Source organism: Bos javanicus, chromosome 3 (assembly GCF_032452875.1).
Source record: "Bos javanicus breed banteng chromosome 3, ARS-OSU_banteng_1.0, whole genome shotgun sequence".
In the NCBI taxonomy this organism is placed as follows: domain Eukaryota; kingdom Metazoa; phylum Chordata; class Mammalia; order Artiodactyla; family Bovidae; genus Bos; species Bos javanicus.
Window position 1 is genome coordinate 112,619,924 of NC_083870.1, and position 23,363 is coordinate 112,643,286.

The 23,363-nt window shown below is 48.9% G+C and overlaps 1 long non-coding RNA gene across 1 annotated transcript; it reads left to right on the forward strand.

Annotated features, from left to right (window-relative positions):
* Nucleotides 1-4,694: 4,694 nt before the first annotated feature.
* On the forward strand, nucleotides 4,695-13,878 carry LOC133244892 (uncharacterized). The gene is made up of 2 exons (XR_009735543.1): nucleotides 4,695-6,112; nucleotides 13,623-13,878. It is a non-coding gene; the product is annotated as an uncharacterized LOC133244892 (long non-coding RNA).
* The last annotated feature ends 9,485 nt before the right edge of the window (nucleotides 13,879-23,363 follow it).

Here is a 23,363-nt window from a genome sequence, read left to right on the forward strand (position 1 = left end):
AGCACGCCTCTGCTTCCTGCCCGAAGAGGGCTCGCAGGCTGAGTGGTAAGGAGCCATCTGGTCCCAGCTGCTCAGTGCCCCTTTCCTGCTGCCTTCAGGTCTCGTTATTTAGACTGTTTCCTTTTTGGATAGTTTGTACAAGGCCTGTTAGACATTCATTCTATTCCCTCATTCACACCACAGCTGTTCTGAGGGGGCACAGGGTACAGAGGCAAAGGACGCAGGGCACCTGCCCTTGGGAGACTCATGGTAGGTGGGATGGAAAAGCCCATGAAAAGAGGAATGACCCAGAGGTCCTCTTATTTCTCCCGCTGACAGGTCAATGTCCTTTCAACGCACAAGCAACGATAAACTGAACCCTGTCTGCAGGATTTCTGGAAATCTGGTCTCTTACAGAGTTCCCTTTCCCAAGGATCTTGGAGGATTCTTACATATTCCACCAATTCGTATGGTTGTCACCAGCTCCACTGTGTGCTCCACTGGACCCCCAGTGTGGACCCCCAGTCCTGGGAGACATACCCTCCCCAGGCTCTTGTTTCTCATTCAAACCTGTCTAATGAGGGCTCGTTCCCAGAGGCTGCCGCACTCTCGTCTCCCCTCTGCACTCTCTCCCTGTGGGATTCCATCCATTCTCACCGTTTAAAATATCACTTATTTCCAGGAAGTTTACAAATCTACATTACCACTGCTGACTTCTGTCTCAAGCTCCAGACTTTCATCTCCTATTGCCTATTTGTCATCTTCAACTAACTTATAAGCAGAGTACATCATGAGAAACGCTGGGCTGGAATCAAGATTGACAGGAGAAATATCAATAACCTCAGATATGCAGATGACACCACCCTTATGGCAGAAAGCAAAGAACTAAAGAGCCTCTTGATGAAAGTGAAAGAGGAGAGAGTGAAAAAGTTGGCTTAAAACTCAACATTCAGAAAACTAAGATCATGGCATCTGGCCCCATCACTTCATGGCAAATAGATGGGGAAACAGTGACAGACTTTGTGTTTTGGGGCTCCAAAATCACTACAGATGGTGACTGAAACCATGAAATTGAAAGACGCTTGTTCCTTGGAAGGAAAGTTATGACCAACCTAGATAGCATATTAAAAAGCAGAGACTTACTTTGTCAACAAAGGTCTGTCTAGTCAAAGCTATGGTTTTTCCAGTAGTCAGGTATGGATGTGAGAGTTGAACCATAAAGAAGGCTGAGCACTGAAGCATTGATGCTTTTGAACTGTGGTGTTGGAGAAGACTCTTGAGAGTCCCTTGGACTGCAAGGAGATCCAACCACTCCATCCTAAAGGAAATCAGTCCCGACTATGCATTGGAAGGACTGATGTTGAAGCTGAAACTCCAGTGCTTTGGCCAGCTGATACGAACAGCTGACTCATTGTAAAAGACCCTGATGCTAGGAAAGACTGAAGGCGGGAGGAGAAGGGGACGACAGAGGATGAGATGGTTGGATGGCGTCACCGACTCATTGGACATGAGTTTGAGTAAGCTCTGGGAGCTGGTGATGGACAGGGAAGCCTGGCGTGCTGCAGTCCATGGGGTTGCAAAGAGTCAGACATGACTGAGCAACTGAACTGAACTGAACTAACTGTTTACATCTGCAAAAGCTCTATTTCCAAACCAGGTCACATTCTGAGGTCCTGGGAGTTAGGACATCAACACTTCTGGGGAATACAATCCAACCCTCAATAGAAAGTGACTCACCCCAAATCACCAAGAGGTACAGGCAGAATCCCAAGTCCTGAGTTTTGAAACACGGCCGGAGCAGCCTGTCATCCGAAGAGCCTGGCTTCCACCTCTCCTGAGATTTCAATGTCAGCAGCTGGCTCTTGCCCGCTTCTGTGTCCAGCCAGCCATGTTTGGCCAGCAGAACCAGCGTAGTTGTGGGTCCCACCCTCATGTCCTGGGACACTGCCCTCAAAGGTGGCCTGGTCAGTTCTGGGTTAGTCCCCCCCACAGCTGCCCTTTTGTCCACCTCCTGGCGGGGCCAGAAGGTCAGGGTGGTTTGGGGTGAGGGGAGGGGCAAGCACATCCATGGCCTGGAGGGGCCTGACGGGGGAGGTGTGGAAGGTTCTAGCCCAGAGTGGCAAGTGCCTGGGTCTCTCCTCACCATTTCCAGAGGCCCACGGTCTCCCTCCCGTCCTCCTCCAAATACAAGAGAGGGCCCAGTACCAGCAGGGAGGCTGCGGGGCTGGCCCAGCTCACCAGCGCCCACGGGGGCCTCCCGACCTCGAGCCTGCTGGGGCTTTCCTGAGGTCGACTGAAAGGTCCAAAGTTGTCTCCCTCCCCTTCTGGAGGTGGGAGGCTGGGGCTGAGACTTTGCTTCTACCTGTGGGAGGGGTGAGGTGGAGCCACTGTGGCCTCAGAGGGCACCCCGGGCAGGAGGGTCAGCAGACGAGGCCAGCCCACCTCGCAGGCAGGAGCCTGGGGCCTGGAGGAGAGCCGGGGAAGCAGGGGCCACAGACATCACTAACAGCCCCTCCTCATCCCACACCCTGGACAGAGAACCTGCCCCCAGCCCCAGAAAGACCAGGAGGAAAAAAGGAAAGACAGGGGAGCAGGAGGTGAGGGGGAGACCCTAGCTCTGCCACCTGCTGGTTCAGAGATAACCATGGAAAGTGCTGGTTCCCACCGAACCCCAACCCTGCCTTGCTCCGCTGACCCGCACTCCAAGGGAGACCCACACTGCAGAGGAGAGGACAGACCAGGCAGAGTGAACGTGGGCCAAAGCGAAAGGGGGTGGCAGACCAGGCCCCACCCCGCTACAGTGAAAGGCAGCTGATGGGGAAGAGCCCACAGGGGCCGGGGAACCTAGAGATCCTGGACGGCTTCCGACAGATTGAAGCTGATGTGCCGGTCCCTGGGCCCGGAAGAGGCGCCAGCCCTCTTGTTTTCATCTGTTTAGCAAATACAGAGAGTCAGGCTCTGGCCTAGGTGCTAGGACCATCCGGGACTGCGGTGGGTGGGCCAGAAGGAACACACCCGCCCACGACACCAGTGCACACACGCGTGCACACACAGATTAGACCAAAGCACCCTCAGACCCAGGGGGAAGCTGAGGTTGTTTCAGTGTCCTCCTCCATCAGTGGGGGAAGGCGGTCTGTGGGAGGGCTTCCCCATATTTTAGAGGAGCAGAGGTTTTTTCTTTTATTTTAATAAGGGAAACAGATCTGAGAGGTACAGGCTGTATTTCCTGTTCTCACCATCTATCCCTCCTGCCCTGCAGACAGTGGGAGAGAGGGACCTGGGCTCTCGCCACCAGGGGGCGCACCGGAGCTGCAGCCGCCTGGTCCTTCAACTCAAACTTTTCCAGACTCCAAGAGTTGACTCCCTGCCACGCCCCCCACCCCCACCGCCCCATATCATGCCAAGGTTTTGTGGAGAACTTTTGAGGCAAAACTGCCCACAGTTGCCCTCAGGCGATGGTCTATGTGACCTCCTGGGTGAGTCTACACACACTCCAGTTTGTCTACTTTCCCTACCCATCTCCCAGGTCCCACACCTACAGCACCAAGCAGATCAATTTGCAGCTGAGCCAGGAAGACGGTCAGATCATCGAGTGAATTTTCATCGACCCCGAGGCCTTCACAGGTAATTCCATCCAAGGCCCCTCCTGGACCTGGCTGTGGGGGCGGGGCCAGACCAAGACCACGCCCCTTCCCGTGTCACTCAAAGTGAAAACGCTTGTAAATCATGTCAACATTTATATCACTCATTAGTGTCCCACTGTTTGCGACCCCATGGACTGTAGTCCAGCAGGCTCCTCTGCTCATGGGGATTCTCCAGGCAAGAATCTTGGTGTGGGTTGTTCTGCTCTCCTCCAGGGGATCTTTCCCAACCCAGGGATCGAACCCAGGTGGATTCTTTACCATCTGACCCACCAGGGAAGCCAACAGTAACAGTAAACCATAAAATGCATGTAATTTAAAGGCCCAGGAAAGCTGATCTTCCTCATTGATAATGACTCCGGTTTTGTCAGGAGGGGCATCGAGCATCCATCTCTGCAGAGTGGTGCTCCTGTGGGTACAGGCTGGCTGCCCTGCAGCTGGGTCCCATGGGCTGCCCGCCCCCAGTCCCTGTGTCCACCCCAGCCTGCTGCCTGCAGAAAACGGAGAGTGAGCGACCCCATCTTCCCCATGGCCCACTACAACTGAGTGTCCACCCTGCCATTTCCTGGGGACCCCCTGCTCCTATCTGCCCTCCTCTGACTGAGCTGAAGGATCGCTGCTAGCCATGTGGAGTCTTATCAGCTGTCTTCTGATGCTGAGGTCAAGAGTACATGCTTTGGGAAACACCCTCGGGGGCTATGTGAGGAAAGCTGGGGAAATAAAGAGACAGAGCTGGAACCCGGGAGTGGTCGGGGCTGGCATGTGGGCAGAGTGCCCTAGTGGAATCAGCATGCACGAGGCACTGGCTTGCTCGTCCTGGCACTCCCCTGACTTCAGCAAAGTGTTGTCAACTCCCATCACTTCTGAAGCCCTAAGGACTCTGTTTCTTCTGTCCCCAGCTAGACAAGGCCCTAGCCCTCCAGGCCTCCCTTCCCTTTTACAAGTTCCCTGCAGCCTCTTGAAGGAGGGGAGTCAAGAGAGAAGTGAAGAGTGGCGGCCAGTGCTCTCTCAAAAGAAGGGAGGCAGCCCACTCCAGCTGGCATCTGCCTGCTTTCTGGGGGCTGTAGGCACCAAACATTTTATGAGTTTTACTCTCTTTTTTTCATTGTCAAGAGCTCCTCGTAGCATCACGAATAAGCAACAGTCACTATTCCCCTATGTATAGGTTGGGCAAATTGGGGCCTAGAGTAAGAGGGGCTTGCCAGAACAATGATGGATAAATAAGGTTTGGAGTTCAGAATTCCCAACTCTGACCCAATCTTAGACATTCTAAGAAAGTTCTATGGCTTGGAAAATGACACCTCTTCCTTCTCTTCTCAAAGGCCAGGGAATCTGCACTGGTCTCAAGGGATGGTTAAGACAAAGAAGAGGAAGGGCAGGAAGTAGGGAAGCTGAGAGGAGACCCTGACCAGCCTCCCTGGCCCCAGTTAGGAAACAAGGTGGCTAGCTGGTCTTTGGGGTAGAGGGGTGGGGGAGGTTTCATGCTTTGAGAGTATGGCTGGAGCTTGAGCCCTGAGATCTACTGGTGATAGGACACAAGAACATTTGTGCTTCCTGAACCTGTGTCTTCATCTGTTATGGGCACAGATATCGGTTCCTATTTACCTTCATCACAGGATCAAAGGTGCCGGTGAAGATTTAAAATGTTACAATGTCACATAAACACCTGACAACGGGACATTGTTGTGGAGGGAAGAGACCCCGGAAATAGCCAGGGTTGCTGGCTTTCGGGATCGCTCATCAGCAGGTTCATTGCATTTACTCCAGAGCGTGTGTGTGCGCGCTGCACGCACTGCTGTGCATTTGGAGCAGCAGGTAATTCGATGATGGAGCGACCACCGCTGGTTCCTGTAACAGTCTTACAAGCTCAGCCACCTGGGGTGAGTGCCTCACCTTCTCTGACTGCCTCCGAAGGTGGAGAGGAGCTCTGCAGCTCCTGGCAGAAGTAAGCAAAGATAAACAATCGCTACCATTTCTTGAGGGCTACTTTGTCTAGAGCCTGACACCGACTATCTCGATCAATCCCCAAGGCAACGTGAAGATATGGGTTCTACAGCATAGGATGGTCAGTACCAAGGAAACAGCGTCAGGGAGGTTAGGAGAAAGTCCAGGATTGCGCAGCCCCACCGTGGATGGAGTCGGGATTTCTAACAAGATCCTGCTCCCTCAACGACTCGGAGCGGCCCTTCTCGGAGCTAGCCTCGGGAAACGGACAGGACGCACTTGGCTAAGCCGGGCGGGAGGCAGGCAGGAGCAAGGACCGGCGCAGGAACAGAAACCGATTTCACGCTGCGCAGCCGCCAAACTTGAGCGCCTCCGCGCAGGAAGAAGGCGTCTCGGGATATCCGCCCCCTACCCGCCCTACGCGCCAACGTTCCGCTGTGCTCTGAGCAACCGGAAGTGGTCGGACCCAAGGCGGAGGGACCTGATGGAGCGAAGCCACGCCGTGAGGCGGTGACGGTGTTAGCAGAGAGGGTGAATAAGTTCGACGCGTGAGTGGCGCGTGGCCGCCCGCCTGGCCCCTTCCCCCGATCTGTTCTTTGCGTCCACCCCCTCCCGTAGTGCGGGCGGCGCAAACTGAGGCACAGGCCACGCTCTCTGACTCGGGCAGCGGGCTGGGCGGCCAGCGGAGATGAGGGGCTTAGGGACGAGGGATGCGGGGGTCTCGGGGACCCCAGGGTCGCACGGACCCAGGGCGAAGTGCGGTGTCCGAGGGTCAAGAGGTGGCCGTGCGTCCCGGAAGGAGGTTTTCGGACGCCCCGCCCGGGTGCGGGTTACCCGCGGCGTGGAGTGGCGGAGACCTCGGCGGTTTGGGTGTTTGCGCAGCCTGGCCGCTCTGCCACTGAATCCAGCTTTTTTCACACACCCTTCTGGCTTAGGCAGGTCACCTCTCCTCTGAGTCTCTTTTCTCATTTGCAAAGTAGGGACCGTAACAGAGCCCATGTCAGAGATTTGCGAGGATGCAGTGAGGTAATGTGGCTGCCTCGTTTAGCCCAGCGGCTGGGCTGTTAGGAAAATTTCATCATCTTCTGAGTATCCTTCTCCTCCTTTCCCCCTCTTCCAACATTCTCTCCCAGATCTCAGTTTCTTGCCCAATGGGTGAATCTTATCTATTGTTTGAGTCCTAGTTCCAGCATCAGTTTGCAGGTGCAAAGCATAATATTTTTGCACATTTCCCTCCAGCGATTCTACCTGGAGGTAGATTTTTGTTCTTGGCTCTCTTCTAGTAGTCTAGCAGTAAATCTATCTTCTTTTCCGAAGACCTAGACTTCCAGTCTCAGACCCACCAGTTACCAGTTATTTGACAGCAGGAAATTTACCCAGTCTCTAAGGTTAACCCAAACCGAATTAGTGATTAGTGTCTTGCTGTTGCACTGGGTGTGGTGAGGCTGAAATCACATTCACCAATGCTTAAAGGTACTTTGTAAACTGTTAAATAGTGAGATATACGTGTAAAATGGAATCACTTTTAGTTTAGGTTGTGACCCACTGGTGCTGAGGAGAACTTGGAGTTTTTCCAGGTCAGTGAGTGCGGGTGTGCAGATTCAGAGATCCTGGATTCCAGCACTCTTGGCAGCTCTTCAGGAACGTTTCCTGGTTGCTGAGAGGGCTCTACTACTTGAAAAAAGTCTTTGGGAGTTTGCTTCTGTGGCCTACTGTGTAGCTGAGCTCAGCCCTATACTGACTACCACCGCCCCACCCCCCGTCATCAGGGACTTTCCTGGTGGATCACTGGGAAAGGATCCACCTGCCAGTGCAGGAGATGCAGGTTGGATCCCTGGGTCAGGGAGATCCCCTGGAGAAGGAAATGGCAACCCACTCCAGTATTCTTGCCTGGGAAATCCATGGACAGAGGAGCCTAGCAGGCTATAGTCCAGGGGGTTGCAAGAGTCGGACACAACTTAGTGACTGAACAACAAAAACCCCATCCTAAGCCCTGCAACTCTTAGCTCCAGATCGAAGTCCTGCCTCAGTGGAGCTTTCTGCCAATCCTATACTCCTTTCTCCACCAAACCGAAGAAATCAAAATTTCATCTTAAGATACTTCATGGGTCATCTGGCCCAGTCCTACCCAAATCATTTCTTATTTCTTGGTCTGCGGCGAGCTAATTTGAGAATGGCAGTAATGGCTTCCATAGGCACTTTGCTGCTTTTCACATATTAACTGATTCGAACAACCGTCTAAGGGGGATCTTGTTACTTTGTTTTACAAATAAGGAAAATGAGACTCTCTGAGATGAAATAAGTTGCCCACAACAGGAAGGGCCACATATGGTGAGATTCATACCCAGGTTGTTTAATGTTGGTTAAAGTACACCTTGACAAAATTTAACCCGGATTCTATTTTTTTTTTTTTTTTGGCTGTGCCTTGTGGCTCGTGGGATCTTAGTTCCCTGACCAAAGTTTGAACTCAAGCCCCCTACATTGAAAGTGTGAGATCTTAACCACTGGATCATCTGGGAAGTCCCTAACCTGGGTCATTTTTAATTAGTTCCAATTATTAACTATTCATTATACTGAGCCAGATTTTTTTAAACATCTGTCTTCTAGCTATTCACGAGAAAAAGAGTAAACTTTTGTTAGAAATTAGCAATTGAAGAAAGCACTCCAGCCCTTAGGGTTTTTGTGTGTTTTTTTTTTAATGCAAAAATGTGCAGTTTTTAGACCACAGGTTTCTTGTTTGGTCTCTATACTCTTCACCACGTGGCTCCTAAGGACATGTGGACATGTTTCGGTTTGCCAGAGTCCTACAAATCCAGTGCCTGGACTTGTCTAGTCTAATCTGATGGGTTCAGATTACAGAGGAGTGCTAGTCTCCTTTTCTGTGTGGCCTTCTTATTTAACCTAACCCCCTCACACACCCCCTCCTTCCCCTGCCTCCCTCCACCATCAAGTCCGTAGGTATCATTGCTATCGATCCTATTCATATGTAAAACAGTTAAGATGCTTTCTAAGTACTGCACTCCCTACTGGGTTGAACTTGGTTTACAAATCCAGGTGCCAGATATTATTTTGCCCCTGTTCTCCTTTTGTTAGTTTTGGCCCATTCTTACCGAATATCTGAATCACTTCTTTGGCACTTATTATTCTGCCTTGTATTACCTTGATTTTAGAAATCCATGTGTTAAACATGTTTGTTTTCTGCCCGCATTTCCTGATACTGGACATGTGAAGGTGGATTAGCCCAATTTCCTACCTGGAATGAATTGTCCAGTCAGAGTATGAGGACATACCTGGGCAGAAGCTTGGTGAGCTGATCAGGCGCCACTCAGCATGGATAGCCTCAGATGCTCATTGCCTGCCTGAGTCTAAGGAGCAATGATATTTCCACCTGGATAGTATCTTTGCTCAAATCCAGCATCCAGCTGGGAAAAGTAGCCTCTGAAGATAGGATGCAAATAACTTGCCTTAAGTGTTGTCCTGGAGAGCAGAGATTGCTTAGCTCTACCCTCAAGAAATAACAGCATTAGATGAAGGTCTGTTAGGGTTTCTAGTTACTGTTTTAGAAGGGAGTCGGGAGCTGGGGACCAGGGGTCACAATAGCATTGTTTATTCTCTGACATAATTATTGTTATTATTTTTCTGTTTCCCAGTAGTGGTTAGCAGCAAAAGCACTAAAAAGAAAGGAACTCACATGCTTTGCTTGGAGCTAGCAAAATGTGAGGGGCTAGAGCAACTGTGCCCTTTTCAACCAAGGTTGAAGGGAAAGGTCTCCAGATGGTATATCGGGAAGTTGAGGGCTGAGAAGAGAGAAATGGTTTGAGTCCCTGGGGGTATGCCCTAAAGAAGAGAATTAGGAGCTGTCTTAGCCCTGCTGCTGCTACTGCTGCCAAGTAACTTCAGTTGTGTCCAACTCTGTGCGACCCCATAGACAGCAGCCCACCAGGCTCCCCCGTCCCTGGGATTCTCCAGGCAAGAACACTGGAGTGGCTTGCCATTTTCTTCTCCAATGCATAAAAGTGAAAAGTGAAAGTGAAGTCACTCAGTCGTGTCCAACTCTTCGCTACCCCATGGACTATAGCCTACCAGGCTCCTCCGTCCATGGGAGTTTCCAGGCAAGAGTACTGGAGTGGGGTGCCGTTGCCTTCTCTGGTCTTGGCCCTAAGCGGTGAAAAAAGAAAAAAAGACTAGTGAACTATTTGTAATCAGGAGACAAAAAAACTGACAGAATAGGACAAGTGCAAACATTGATGTGGGGATGTTTAGGCGACAGGGTCCCAACTCAGCCTAGAGAGAGATCAGGGAATATTTTCAAGAGAAAGCACCCCTTAGTCTGGGTCCTAAAGGACAAGTTAAGTAGGGGAAGAGGAGCTCCTTGAGAGCCCAGGTGATGAGTGCAACGGAGGGGTGAGGCTGGGGACTGCAGGTGGGCTGGTACCACTGGACGAAAAGGAGGGAGAGGACTGTGTGTTGGGTATTCCATAGTATCTGATACACACAGTGTGCTTGTGAATGTTGTGGGACTTGGATGCAAGGACAGGTCCCTCTTCAAAAGGAAACCCTACAGACTCAAATTTCATAACGGGGAAGGAGTTACTATAAGCACCATTAGGTCTCCCAGGCATGCAGGGACGCCAAAGAGAAGGCAGCATCACGAAAAACCCCATTCTCCTCTCCACTCTGCTCATCTGCTCCATCCCCTTTGCCCCTCCTGGCCTTCTCTGCTTTTGCTTATTGTCTTTATTCCCTCATGACTGTTCTTACATGCGACTCATATGACTGACTGTCCCAGCTCCTGAATCTTGTAAGATCTTTCACAGCCTGGTTGAGAAGCTGAGGGAGGAAGCTGAGGGAGGCACCGAGGCACAGGTTGTTGGCCAGGCTGGGCTACCAGTGTCCTTCACTGTCCTGCCTTGGTCAGGGAGGGGCTGGGGCTGGGTGTGGCGCAGTGCATGACCTCTGGAGTATATCCTGCAGCCAGGGCTGTGAAATGGGCAGAGCGGGCACCCCAGCACATATGCAGTTTGTCCACTCGAAGGTTTGAATTAAGATACGTATTTTTTTTAGATATATTGCTAATTTCCTCTTAATAGACTACAGTGTAGTGTCAACATAACTTTTAAATGCACTGAGAAACCAAACAATCTGTGTGACTCCATTTCTTGTGACACTTGCTTTATTGCTGTGATGTGGAATCAAACCCACAATAGCTCCGAGGTATTCCTGTGTCTGAATTACTTCTAGTACCTGTCCTGAGAATTGCCAAATTCCGTGTGACTGGGTAGGGCCAGGAAAGTGATTTCAGAAAAGATCCGTAAGTTGATGGTCCAGCTCTAAACTAAACAGCATTCTTACTATCTGTGAATTCACCTTCCATTTATCTTTTCGTCTAGATCAGTGAATTTTAGGTTCACTGACACTCTTAGTATTTTGTTTTGGACGGTGACAGTATATGCTCAGAGACAGATTTTCTTTGCCAGTAGTTTATTTAACACGGGCCCACTGTGGGAGTTACAGGAATTTCGTAAGCCAGTAGCATCTGATGTCTCTTTTTAGCTAGTAAAGAAATAACGTAACATACTCCAAACCAGTGATAGATTACTCACAGTATTGTTCCAGGCATAGGGAGATGAAGGGAATAAAGTCCAAATTTAGTTCCAGGTGTACCTTTACATGAATTGGCACTGGGTGAGAGAGCTTTGCCAATCAGGAACTGAAGTCCAGCTGCCAGCTCAAAAATAAAAGTCAGTTTTTGCTAGAAAACTCCAGTACTGGTGGATGGGCAGGCTGATCTTTGCAGGCCCGCTAAACATTTTGCCTCCACTGCTAAAGGAGTCAGCTTTACCACAGCAGAGCGAATGTCCCTTCTCTTCAGAGACTGCTGCAGGGTGTAACACCACTGCCCACCAAAGAGTCACCTTGGTCACTGCAGGAGCGAGAGGCTCAAGATTTTCAGAGAGCAAGATCAGCAAAAGACAGCTTTGTTCAATTGGAAACTCGGATATTCCTCACACTACACTCAGTATTTGTGGTCTAAATGTCCTTACCATGCTTCCTTCTTTATCTGTTTTTATTGATGAGCCCCCAGCAGGAGCCACTCGGCTAACTCAGCGGCTAGTGTTCATGAATGACTACACATACTATCCTGATACACTTCATTCATGCAAGCTGGATTTAGGAAAGGCAGAGGAACCAGAGATCAAATTGACAACATCTGTTGGATCATCAAAAAAGCGAAAGAATTCCAGAAAAACATCTACTTCTGCTTTATTGACTATACTAAAGCCTTTGACTTGTGATCACAACCAACCATGGAAAATTATTCAAGAGATGGGAATACCAGGCCACCTTACCTGCCTCCTGAGAAACCTGTATGCAGGTCAAGAAGCAACAGTTAGAACCGGACATGGAACAACAGATTGGTTCCAAATAGGGAAAGGAGTACGTCAGGCTGTGTATTGTCACTCTGCTTATTTAACTTCTACGCAGAGTACATCCTGCAAAATGCTGGGCTGGAAGAAGCACAAGCTGGAGTCAGAGATTGCCGGGAGAAATATCAATAACCTCATATATGCAGATGATACCACCCTTATGGAAGAAAGCAAAAAACTAAAGAGCATCTTGATGAAAGTGAAAGAGGAGAGTGTAAAAGCTGGTTTAAAACTCAACATTAAATAAACGAAGATTATGGCATTCAGTGTCATGGCAGAGACATGGGGAACAATGGAAACAGTGACAGACTTTATTTTCTTGGGCTCCAAAATCACTGCAGATAGTGACTGTAGCCATGAAATTAAAAGATGTTTGCTGCTTGGAAGAAAAGTTATGACCAACCTAGACAGCATATTAAAAAGGAGACTTTTTAGTATGAGACTTACTTTGCCAACAAAGGTCCGTCTAGTCAAGGCTATGGTTTTTCCAGTAGTCACGTATGGATGTGAGAGTTGGACTTTGAAGAAAGCTGAGCACTGAAGAATTGATGCTTTTGAACTGTGGTGTTGGAGAAGACTCTTGAGAGTCCCTTGGGCTGCAAAGAGATCCAACCAGTCAATCCTGAAGGAAATCAATCCTGAATATTCACTGGAAGGACTGATGGTGAAGTTGAACCTCCAATACTTTGGCCACCTGATGTGAAAAACTGACTCATTGGAAAAGACCCTGATGCTGGGAAAGATTGAAGGCAGGAAGAGAAGGGGACGACAGAGGATGAGATGGTTTGATGGCATCACCAAGTTGATGGACATGAGTTTGAGTAAGCTCTGGGAGTTGGTGATGGACAGGGAAGCCTGGCTTGCTGCAGTCCATGGGGTTGCAAAGAGTTGGACATGACTGAGCAACTGAACTGAACTGACACATCATTCTTATCTCAAAACAATATCTTCACTTAAGTCACAAATAAGTGAGTTTGAAGTCGTAGCAAACCAGAACCCAACACTGAGGGTAGTTTCACTGCTCCTGAAAGGGTAGCCCCTGATGTACTTTTGACTAAACTTATAAGGCAAGAAGACATTTCTTCCGTCCTTTCATTTTTTTTTTCATTTAACATCAATCCAGCAACTTGTCATTGTTGCTGAGGATACAAAGGTTAATAAGACACCAGTCTAGGACCCCCTCTATGTAGTAGAAGAAACAGGTGTGGGAGGAATGGTGCCTTAGGCTAAGGGGTGGTGTTTGCACGTAGCACAGATGTGGGAATCTGGGTTGCTCTGGGAGGTGGGGAGAGGGAAAGAGGATGCCAGTTGACAGGAGTTGAGTTGTAGAGGATCTTATGTTTCCTTGTATTATATCCCGCGTGGTGGGTAGGGAAGGGCACAGTGGAGATTTCTAAGCTTGGAAATTAAATGCTTAGCATAGCAGTGGGAAACGGGCAGGAAAGATGGTTAGAAGTGACAGGATAGAAAGGGAAGTTTCTCAAGTTCATTTGAAATGCCAAAACAGTTCTATAATCCAGACATTCTCATTATTGACTATTTTTTGGCATAGAAAACAGTCCCTTACCCTGTTTACCTCTTGCTTCTTTGTGTGTTGAATGCCCTCTTTTCTCCCATTTTTTTCTCTCAGGGACAATTCACGCTTTTGAAATACAGAAATCACCTTGTGAGAGTACACAAGCTGGCAGTAATCCTTTCCTGTATGTGCGTGTTTGTCCGAAGCGGATGGGAGGTCTCCGGCTGGCCCCTCCATCTGCTCAGCGAAGGGACGTCCCTGAGCTGCGTGCTCCCCTTTTGCACTCATTCCTGAAGGACAGATTCCTCTAGACACCCTCCAGCGTCGCTGACTTTATAAAGCGGAATAAACGGAACACGTGACTTTGTAATAGACAGACCTTTTTTTTTACAGGGTTCTGTGGGGGGAGTTCAGCCTTTGGTCTTGCTGTGTGCTGTCCAGGTACCTCCCGGGCACTCTGTCATGCTCGCCTCTGCTGTACAAAGGGCGTCGTGACCACGTGTACAAGCCAGAGCTTGGACTGAGAGTGAGCAGTATTATGAATGCCTGTGCATCCAGGAAAAGCGTTTTGTTGGAGAGTCCCAGAATAGCTATAAACGCTCTCTTCTAGATCTGCCATTAAATTACTGGGATGTTTTGTTCATTTCACACCCCTTGTCCCCTAAGACCACCCTTTCGGATCGTGTGTTACTGATGGTGTAGTCTCCTGCCTTACGCCTTCCAGCCTTCCCTCCTGTGGGACTCTTTCCTATTAGGCACTGCTGCACTTAGAATTGTAACCATTGGGCCACCCAGGTCTCACTGAGGCAGCTTAGAAGGTATGATTGTAAATTAAACTGCACCAAACTGCAGTTTGATGAGGAGCAAGGTTATACTAGAGGTTCCAAGGGCAGGATTTGGAGCTGAGGGCTATTTCTGACCCAGGTTCCCAGACGGGTAGGACCTGTTGTGTCCAGCCTGTTGCTGTGGGTTCTTGCCTCCCCCTCGTGGAGGAGGGGAAGCAGAAGTTGGCTGCTGCCAGGTGTTGACATGGTCATTTCTATGATCTCGAAACTGGGACATCTGGAGAAAAGGTGACCGTGATGGGCAGCTTTCTTTGCATGACTCTGCCTGTCTGCAGTGGTGGAGAAACCTGCTGTCAGTCCTCATCACCTGGTAAAAGTGTTAGCTGGTGTGTGCTGATCCAGGAAGCCCATCGCAGACCTTGTGGACTGCTGCAGACAGGCTCTAAAAATGACCAGGCACATGCCAGAGAAGCTGGGTGATCTGACTCCAGAAGGACTGAAGTCAGGGAGGTCAGGGAGCACCCAGGGTTGGAATAAGTACTGAGGACCAGTCCTCGGCAGCCTCCAAGGAGCACCATCTTACTTGGCTCTTGTGAGCACAGATTGCAGTACCTTAAATTAAAGCCTCCCCTAAAACCTGTACTTGCAGGCCGGGGGCCTTGGCCACCTGGTCTCAGAAAATCATAGGAGAGTAACAGGCATTTCCTTCTGGTATTGATATTACTCTCCCTACTTTCCAGCTTCTGAACACTCTCATTACTGCTGACTTGGGGTGCTTATTCCTAAAAACAGAGGCATATAGGGGCCAAATAATCACAATGGTGTGATCACTGACCTAGAGCCAGATATCCTGGAATGTGAAGTCAAGTGGGCCTTAGAAAGCATCACTACGAACAAAGCTAGTGGAGGTGATGGAATTCCAGTTGAGCTATTCCAAATCCTGAAGGATGATGCTGTTAAAGTGCTGCACTCAATATGCCAGCAAATTTGGAAAACTCACCAATGGCCACAGGACTGGAAAAGGTCAGTTTTCATTCCAATCCCAAAGAAAGGCAATGCCAGAGAATGCTCAAACTACCACACAATTGCACTCATCTCACACGCTAGTAAAGTAATGCTCAAAATTCTCCAAGCCAGGCTTCAGCAATATGTGAACTGTGAAGTTCCTGATGTTCAAGCTGGTTTTAGAAAAGGCAGAGGAACCAGAGATCAAATTGCCAACATCCGCTAGATCATAGAAAAAGCAAGAGAGTTCCAGAAAAACATCTATTTCTGCTTTATTGACTATGCCAAAGCCTTTGACTGTGTGGATCACAATAAACTGTGGAAAATTCTGAAAGAGATGGGAATACCAGACCACCTGATCTGCCTCTTGAGAAATTTGTATGCAGGTCAGGAAGCAGCAGTTAGAACTGGACATGGAACAACAGACTGGTTCCAAATAGGAAAAGGAGTTCGTCAAGGCTGTATCTTGTCACCCTGTTTATTTAACTTCTATGCAGAGTACATCATGAGAAACGCTGGGCTGGAAGAAACAAATGAATCAAGATTGCGGGGAGAAATATCAATAACCTCAGATATGCAGATGACACCAACCTTATGGCAGAAAGTGAAGAGGAACTCAAGGGACTCTTGATGAAAGTGAAAGTGGAGAGTGAAAAAGTTGGCTTAACATTCGGAACTCAACATTCGGAAAATGAAGATCATGGCATCTGGTCCCATCATTTCATGGTAAATAGATGGGGAAACAGTGGAAACAATGTCAGACTTTATTTTTGGGGGTTCCAAAATCACTGCAGATGGTGACTGCAGCCATGAAATTAAAAGACGCTTACTCCTTGGAAGGGAAGTTATGACCAACCTAGATAGCATATTGAAAAGCAGAGACATTACTTTGCCAACAAAGGTTTGTCTAGTCAAGGCTATGGTTTTTCCTGTGGTCATGTATGGATGTGAGAGTTGGACTGTGAAGAAGGCTGAGCGCCGAAGAATTGATGCTTTTGAACTGTGGTGTTGGAGAAGACTCTTGAGAATCCCTTGGACTGCAAGGAGATCCAACCAGTCCATTGTGAAGGAGATAAGCCCTGGGATTTCTTTGGAAGGAATGATGCTAAAGCTGAAACTCCAGTACTTTGGCCACCTCATGCGAAGAGTTGACTCATTGGAAAAGACTCTGATGCTGGGAGGGATTGAGGGCAGAAGGAGAAGGGGACGACAGAGGATGAGATGGCTGGATGGCATCACTGACTTGATGGGCGTGGGTCTGAGTGAGCTCCGGGAGTTGGTGATGGACAGGGAGGCCTGGCGTGCTGCGATTCATGGGGTCGCAAGGAGTCAGACACGACTGAGCAACTGATCTGATCTGATCTGATAGGGGCCAAAAGGGGGGTGCTTCCATTGCAGGTGAAGTTAGAGAAGGTCTAGCAGTGATTTAAACTCCAGGAGTATGAAGAATAAACTCTAGAGCCCAGACAGTTGTGAAGGGCTCAGATAAATACAGGAGCAGTGTTGGCCCAAGCAGGGGACAGGCTGCCTCCTGAGTTTAGACCCCAGGGAGGTCTTCACTTTTGCCTAAACTCAGATTTGCCATGAAAATTCCAAAGAGAGCAGACGTTTGGATTTGCCCTCTGGGCGTCTGCCTGACTCTCAGCGTGTGCGTGTGGGTGCATATGTGTGTAACATGTTCGTGAGTGAAGGTTTTGTTAGGTTGAGTGCTCAATTGTCCATATTTGTGGGGTTTTTTTGGGAGGGGGGGCTCTCGTTTTGATTTCTTAGTCTCTTGTGTTTTCTAGAGCTGCTCATGTCACTCCCCACCCCCCACCTTCCTCTTTGTCTTTGCAGTATTTGAAAGTTATTTTTCCCCATCAAAAATATGCTGGCTAGAACAAGAGTTATTTCTGCTAGGCAGCGTCTTACCCTAGAACTCTCCAGATCTTCTGCCTAACGGCTTTAAATCAGAGATCGAAGAGTCAGTTTCTCCAAACCACCTGTTTTCCACACTAGCTTGTGACATCTTTTCAATTCCTAATGACGCCACGGCCCCCCGTGACACCGGGACACAGTTGTGGTTATGGTGTCTCCTGCTCCAGGGAGAAAGGAAGACGGGTGCGCCCGGGCCAACCTAGCAGATGCGTGAGGTGGCTGCCGCAGGTGGGGCGTCCGCTGTGCCCAGGCGGGCTGCTCCCGGGACCCCCAGAGACTGGCCACACGCCTCGCCAGTGCTCTTCTCCTCTTACCCTCCCATCCGTGTGTGTGTGTGTGCCCTGTGACATTGGCAGTGGCAACTTTCCACCCAGAGAGACGCGTGTGGTCCATGATGCTCCAAGAATGAATTTCCAAGTCTTTGCCAGTGGAGGAGCAGAGGCTGTGACAAGAGTGATTTAGTGTTGCACTTTCAGAGCGACTGTCTCCTGCAGTAATAAATGGAAAATACCAGCAAGAACCTGGTTGTGGACTCTAATACAATGGAAAAAGGGGGTACTAGTGGTGTTTTGCTTCCTGCTTCTGCCCTTCAGCATGTGAGCCTTTAAGTGCATTCCAGAACAAAGTATGTGGAAGAGTCTAGACACTGCCAGTATCATTTACATGAATGTAATGTCAGAAAACTGTTCTCTAATTGATATTGAAAGTGAAGTTGCTCAGTCTTGTCCAACTCTTTGCGACCCTGTGGACGGTAGCCTGCCCAGCTCCTCTGTCCATAGGATTTTCAAGGCAAGAGTACTGGAGTGGGTTGCCATATCCTTCTCCAGGGGATCTTCCCAACCCAGAGATTGAACCCAGGTCTCCTACATTGTAGGCAGACTCTTGATACTAATCACTGCCAAAACAATTCATATTTTTAATACCAAAATAATTTTAATTCTGAATTTGGAATGAGGAATGTCAGAATTCAAAGATTTAGATTTGGAAGTAAGAAACCACCCCAGGCCCTAGCCTGGAATGTTTGATTTAGCGCAATGGTGGACATGTGGGGCATTCCACTGACCATTGCCCATGTGAAATACCAGGGGAGAATGAAACTTAATGTAGAGCCTTACAGAAGATTTGAAACAGTGTAGATTTGAGACTGCATTTCAATAGACAGAAATGTCCTTTGTGTCCATCAGTCACGATCCAAGTGGAGACACAAACCAGGCAAGTTATTTTAAAAATGTGATCGAATTGTTGACTCAGCCACTAACGAGGCCTAAAGGAGACACAACCAAGGAGGCGGTGAGTCCAGGGCGGGGCTCCTCAGGGTGGATGCCCCTCACCTAGTGCTGGTGTCTGAGGGCGGAAGGAAGCTGGCCTGAACTTGTTCAGCTTGGGGAACACACTGCTGCCACTGAGATGAGGCCAGAGCTCGTCTCCTCCAGCGCTCAAGTGCACCCAGCTGGAGAAATCCAGTGGTCAGCCAGCTGCCTAAGTAGGAATCTCTGCTCAGGGAACTAAGATCCTACAAGCTGCAGGGTGCTGCCAAAAGAATGAGGAGGAGAAGAAAAGTAAAGACTCCCTTCTAATGAGGGAACGTGTGGAAAATAAAGAATAGTGACTGTTAGTGGAGAAACCTGACAGAGACCCTCTTCACCAAGTGATCCAGGGTCATGGCACCCCTGGGTCATGTTGACGCCATGTGTGCTGATGAGTGTCGAGGACACTTCATCTCTGATGTCTTTCCCCCCAAATTCATAACCTGGCTACTCATGAGAAAACATCAGACAAATCCACACTGAGAGACAGCCCACACAATACCAAAATACTTTACCAGTACTATTCCAAAGTGTAAGCATCATGAAAGAAAAGAAAAGATCCAGAAACAGTCAGATTGAAGGAGAGGAAGGAGATATGATGACTGATTAATGTGGAATCCTGGACAAGAAAAAAGACACCAATGGAAAACATGGGGAAATCTGAAGAAAGCCTAAAGTTTTATAAAGAGTAATGTATCAGGGAGGGCTTCCCAGGTGGCATTAGTGGTAAAGAGCCCACTTGCCAATGCAGGAGATGTAAGAGATGGGGGTTCGATCCCTGGGTCCGGAAGAGCCCCTGGAAGAGGACATGGCAGTGTACTCCAGTATTCTTGTCTGGAGAATCCCATGGACAGAAGAGCCTGGTGGGCTACAGTCCATAGGGTTGCAAAGAGTTAGACATGGCTGAAGCGACTTAGCACACTCACAATGTATCAGGGAATTCCCTGGGGGTCCAGATGTTAGAACTCTGTGCTTCCACTGCAGGAGGCACGTGTTCGATCCCTGGTAGGGGAACTAAGATTTCATGTGCCACATGCATGCCCCCGCTCCTAAAGCAGTGTACTAATGCTCACTTCTTAGTTCTGATCAGTGTACCATGGTTATATTAGGGGAAGCCGGGTGAAGGGTATACGGGAACTTTATGTACTATTTCTGCAACTCTTGCATAAATCTAAAATTATTTCAAAATAAGAAGCCCAAGAAGTTTCTCGAGGGGCGATGCTTGGTTTGAACACCCAGATCTTGCTCTATGGTGGTGCCCGGGTTCCTGCTCCCCAGAGCAGGTTCCAGCAGCTCCATCAGTGCCAGCACCGGGGGAACGCCCGCAGGCCTGTTACTCAGGGAAACTGCCTGTTTTCCACGCACCAGACTCCACCTTCCCCAGTGCCTGTCCTAAGTCAGCACCCAGGCTGCAATTGCTGTAGGTTTCCAGCCTGACAGTAAATCAACATAAGCCCCACTTGACACAAGGGAAATATTTCCATGAGCTCAGATTTTAAAAAATGCTTATAAAGCTGAACAGGACCACCCCCCACCCTAACCACAGTGGGAGGGGAGGAACAGGAAGACCCAAAGGAGCAGAAGGTAAAGAAAGGGGCCCCAGAGAGCAGGTGTGGTTCCTGAAGGGCCAGCAGAAAGAAGACAAGGTGGGAGCCCCAGGAGTGGAAGGCAGAGCCCTTCCCATCAAGGAGCCTCACAGGTTCCCCCCACCAGCCCTGCAAGGGCTCTGGGTGGGCCACACAAGGCAGGGGGCTGGAGGCCAAAAGGAAGGGGGCACCCCACTGGCTGATGGGCCAATGGTAAGACTGTCTTCTCCCAACTTAAGGATTGGTAACTTGGCCACAGGTAAACCATACCAGGGGAAAAGTCAGGAAAAGGGCACCATACCAAGATTGGACCTCTAGAACAACCATCGGTAAGATGCAAGTCCCAAATGAGCGCAGGCCCGCCAACATCGTGGGCAACAGAAAGGATCGTTTAATTGGTGAAAGTGGAAGTTGCTCAGTCATGTCCGACTCTTTGTGACCCCATAAACTATACAGTCCATGAAATTCTCCAGGCCAGATGAGTGGGTAGCCTTTCCCTTCTTCACGGGATCTTCCCAACCCAGGGATCTGAGCATAAAAGGAATAAGGGCCAATTGGTGCAAAATCGTGTTGTCAGAGGAAGATCGAACTGTCTCCCCAGCATGGAAAGGATGGGCCCAGCAGCATGGGAGCAGACAAGAGCCCAGAAATCATGGATGCCTGGCCCTACGCCAGGCAGGAGATAGGAGGCGTGCTGACCACTGGAGCAGAACCCTTATTCGGTTCTCTGGAAGAAGAGACTCTAGCTAACTACACACCGGGTTAGCGCAGATGGTGGGTCTGGTGGGGAGGAGGGTGGCCACAGAAGTCCTCTAGTCTGGAGAAAGTAATGTCAATAGGTGAATGGCTTCAAATGGCTCACTGACTATGGAAAAGTGGCCTTGTTCCATGGAACCAGGACCTCTGGGTAGATAGAGACAGGCTTTCAGTTTCAGAAAAGCTTCCTGATAATTTGAGCTGTCTATAGATGGAGTGACTATACAGGCAGTGCAGGTGAACGAGCAGAGGCCGGAAGGTCACGTATTTGGGGGATTTACCGTGAAGATATAGCCCACTCCAGGGTAGACCAGATGGCCTTTAAGGCCACAGTCATTCCTGGGATCTGACACTTTTAGAACTGAGGGGGTGACTTCTCTGCCAACTCCCACAGCCACCCTACTTCTGGAGATGGAGTGGCATCAGGCTCTCAGCCTGTTGCTGGCTAGTGAATTACACCCCAGCCCCAGTGACAACCAGCAGCCTGCCAGTTTGGCCACAAAGGTGCTAAATGTCCAGACCCTGAGCCCCTGGCCTCCTGGGAAATTCTTACAGCATATTTATAAAATGATGGCTCGGTGGTGAGCTTTTCCAGGCTGCAGCTGCTAGGAAGGGGTAGGATGAGTGGTTTGAAACCCACCATAAGCTGAGCAGGAAATTCCTCAAGACACAGGTCAACACGAAGCAACATAAGACCTAACCACTCCAGCACCTGTCCTGCCTCCGCCCTCTCTCCCAGGACCCAGAGGCCCAGGGCTCCAGTGAAGCACCTCCTCCGGGGCCCTTCCTTCTGCAGTCCCCTCTCCAGCCCAGGCAAGCTGACGCCTGCCCCCTAGAATGCCCGGCTGTTCCCAGCCCACAACACCATCATATGGTGCCTCTGCCACACAGTCTCATTCTCCCTCGAATATGCTTTATACCCCTTTCTAAGGAAGGGTTTGGTTTTTTTTTTATTTTAAAAAGTGCTCAATAGATAAACAAACTGCCGCATCTATACAGAGGGATGTTATTAAGTAACATAAAAAGAAATGAACTATCAAGCCATGAAAGGTCATGAAGGAAACTTAAATGCATATTACTAAATGAAAGACGCCAGTCTGAAAAGACTACATGCCACGTGTTTCCATGACATGCGGGAAAAGATAAAATTATGCAGACAGCAAAAACAAAACTAGTGGTTGCAGGGGAGAGGGGAGGATAATGGAGGCGCACAGGATTTCTAGGGCAGTGAAACTTCCGTATGATACTGTAAGAGTGGGTAAGCTTATGATACAACTGTCAAAATCCATAGAATGTACAGCACCAAGAGTGAAGCCTAATGTAAGGTAGGGACTTTAGTTTAATAATAATGTACCAATACTGGCTTCTCAATCGTGACAAATACACTACACTAACTAACGTGAAAAATACGGGAAATTGGGGAGGGTGGTAGAGAGCATCTGGCAGCTCTCTAACTTTTGCTCAAATTTTCCTGTAAACCTAAAACTGCTCCGTTACAGGAAGTACAAAAAGGGATGAGGTGATCTAGAAAAATCCATTATCTCACTCAGAAAAACATTTTAACTACCAAGGTATGTGAAACCTTTACTGTATACATACATACATGTTAGAGATTTCTAACAAATGGGATTATTCTGTTGTTGTTCAGTAGCTCAGACATGTCCAATTCTTTGTGACCCCATGGACTGCAGCACACTGGGCTTCCCTGTCCTTCACCATCTCCTGGAGCTTGCTCAAACTCATGTCCATTGAGTTGGTGATGCCATCCAATCATCTTGTCCTCTGTTATCCCCTTTTCCTCCTGCCTTCAATCTTTCCCAGCATCAGGGTCTTTTCCAGTGAGTCAGCTCTTTGCATCAGGTGGCCAAAGTCTTGGGAGTTTCAGCTTCAATATCACTGCTTCCAATGAATATACAGGGTTGATTTCCTTTAGGATTGACTGATTTGATTCAGAAAACTAAGATCATGGCATCTGGTCCCATCACTTCATGGGAAATAGATGGGGAAACAGTGGAAACTGTCAGACTTTATTTATTTATTTATTTTTGGCTCCAAAATCACTGCAGATGGTGATTGCAGCCATGAAATTAAAAGACACTTACTCCTTGGAAGGAAAGTTATGACCAACCTAGATAGCATATTGAAAAGCAGAGACATTACTTTGCCAACAAAGGTCCATCTAGTCAAGGCTATGGTTTTTCCAGTAGTCATGTATGGATGTGAGAGTTGGACTGTGAAGAAAGCTGAGTGCCAAAGAATTGATGCTTTTGAACTGTGGTGTTGGAGAAGACTCTTGAGGGTCCCTTGGACTGCAAGGAGATCCAACCAGTCCATCCTAAAGGAGATCAGTCCTGGGTGTTCTTTGGAAGGAATGATGCTAAAGCTGAAACTCCAGTACTTTGGCCACCTCATGCGAAAAGTTGACTCATTGTAAAAGACACTTATGCTGGGAGGGATTGGGGGCAGGAGGAGAAGGGGATGACAGAGGATGAGATGGCT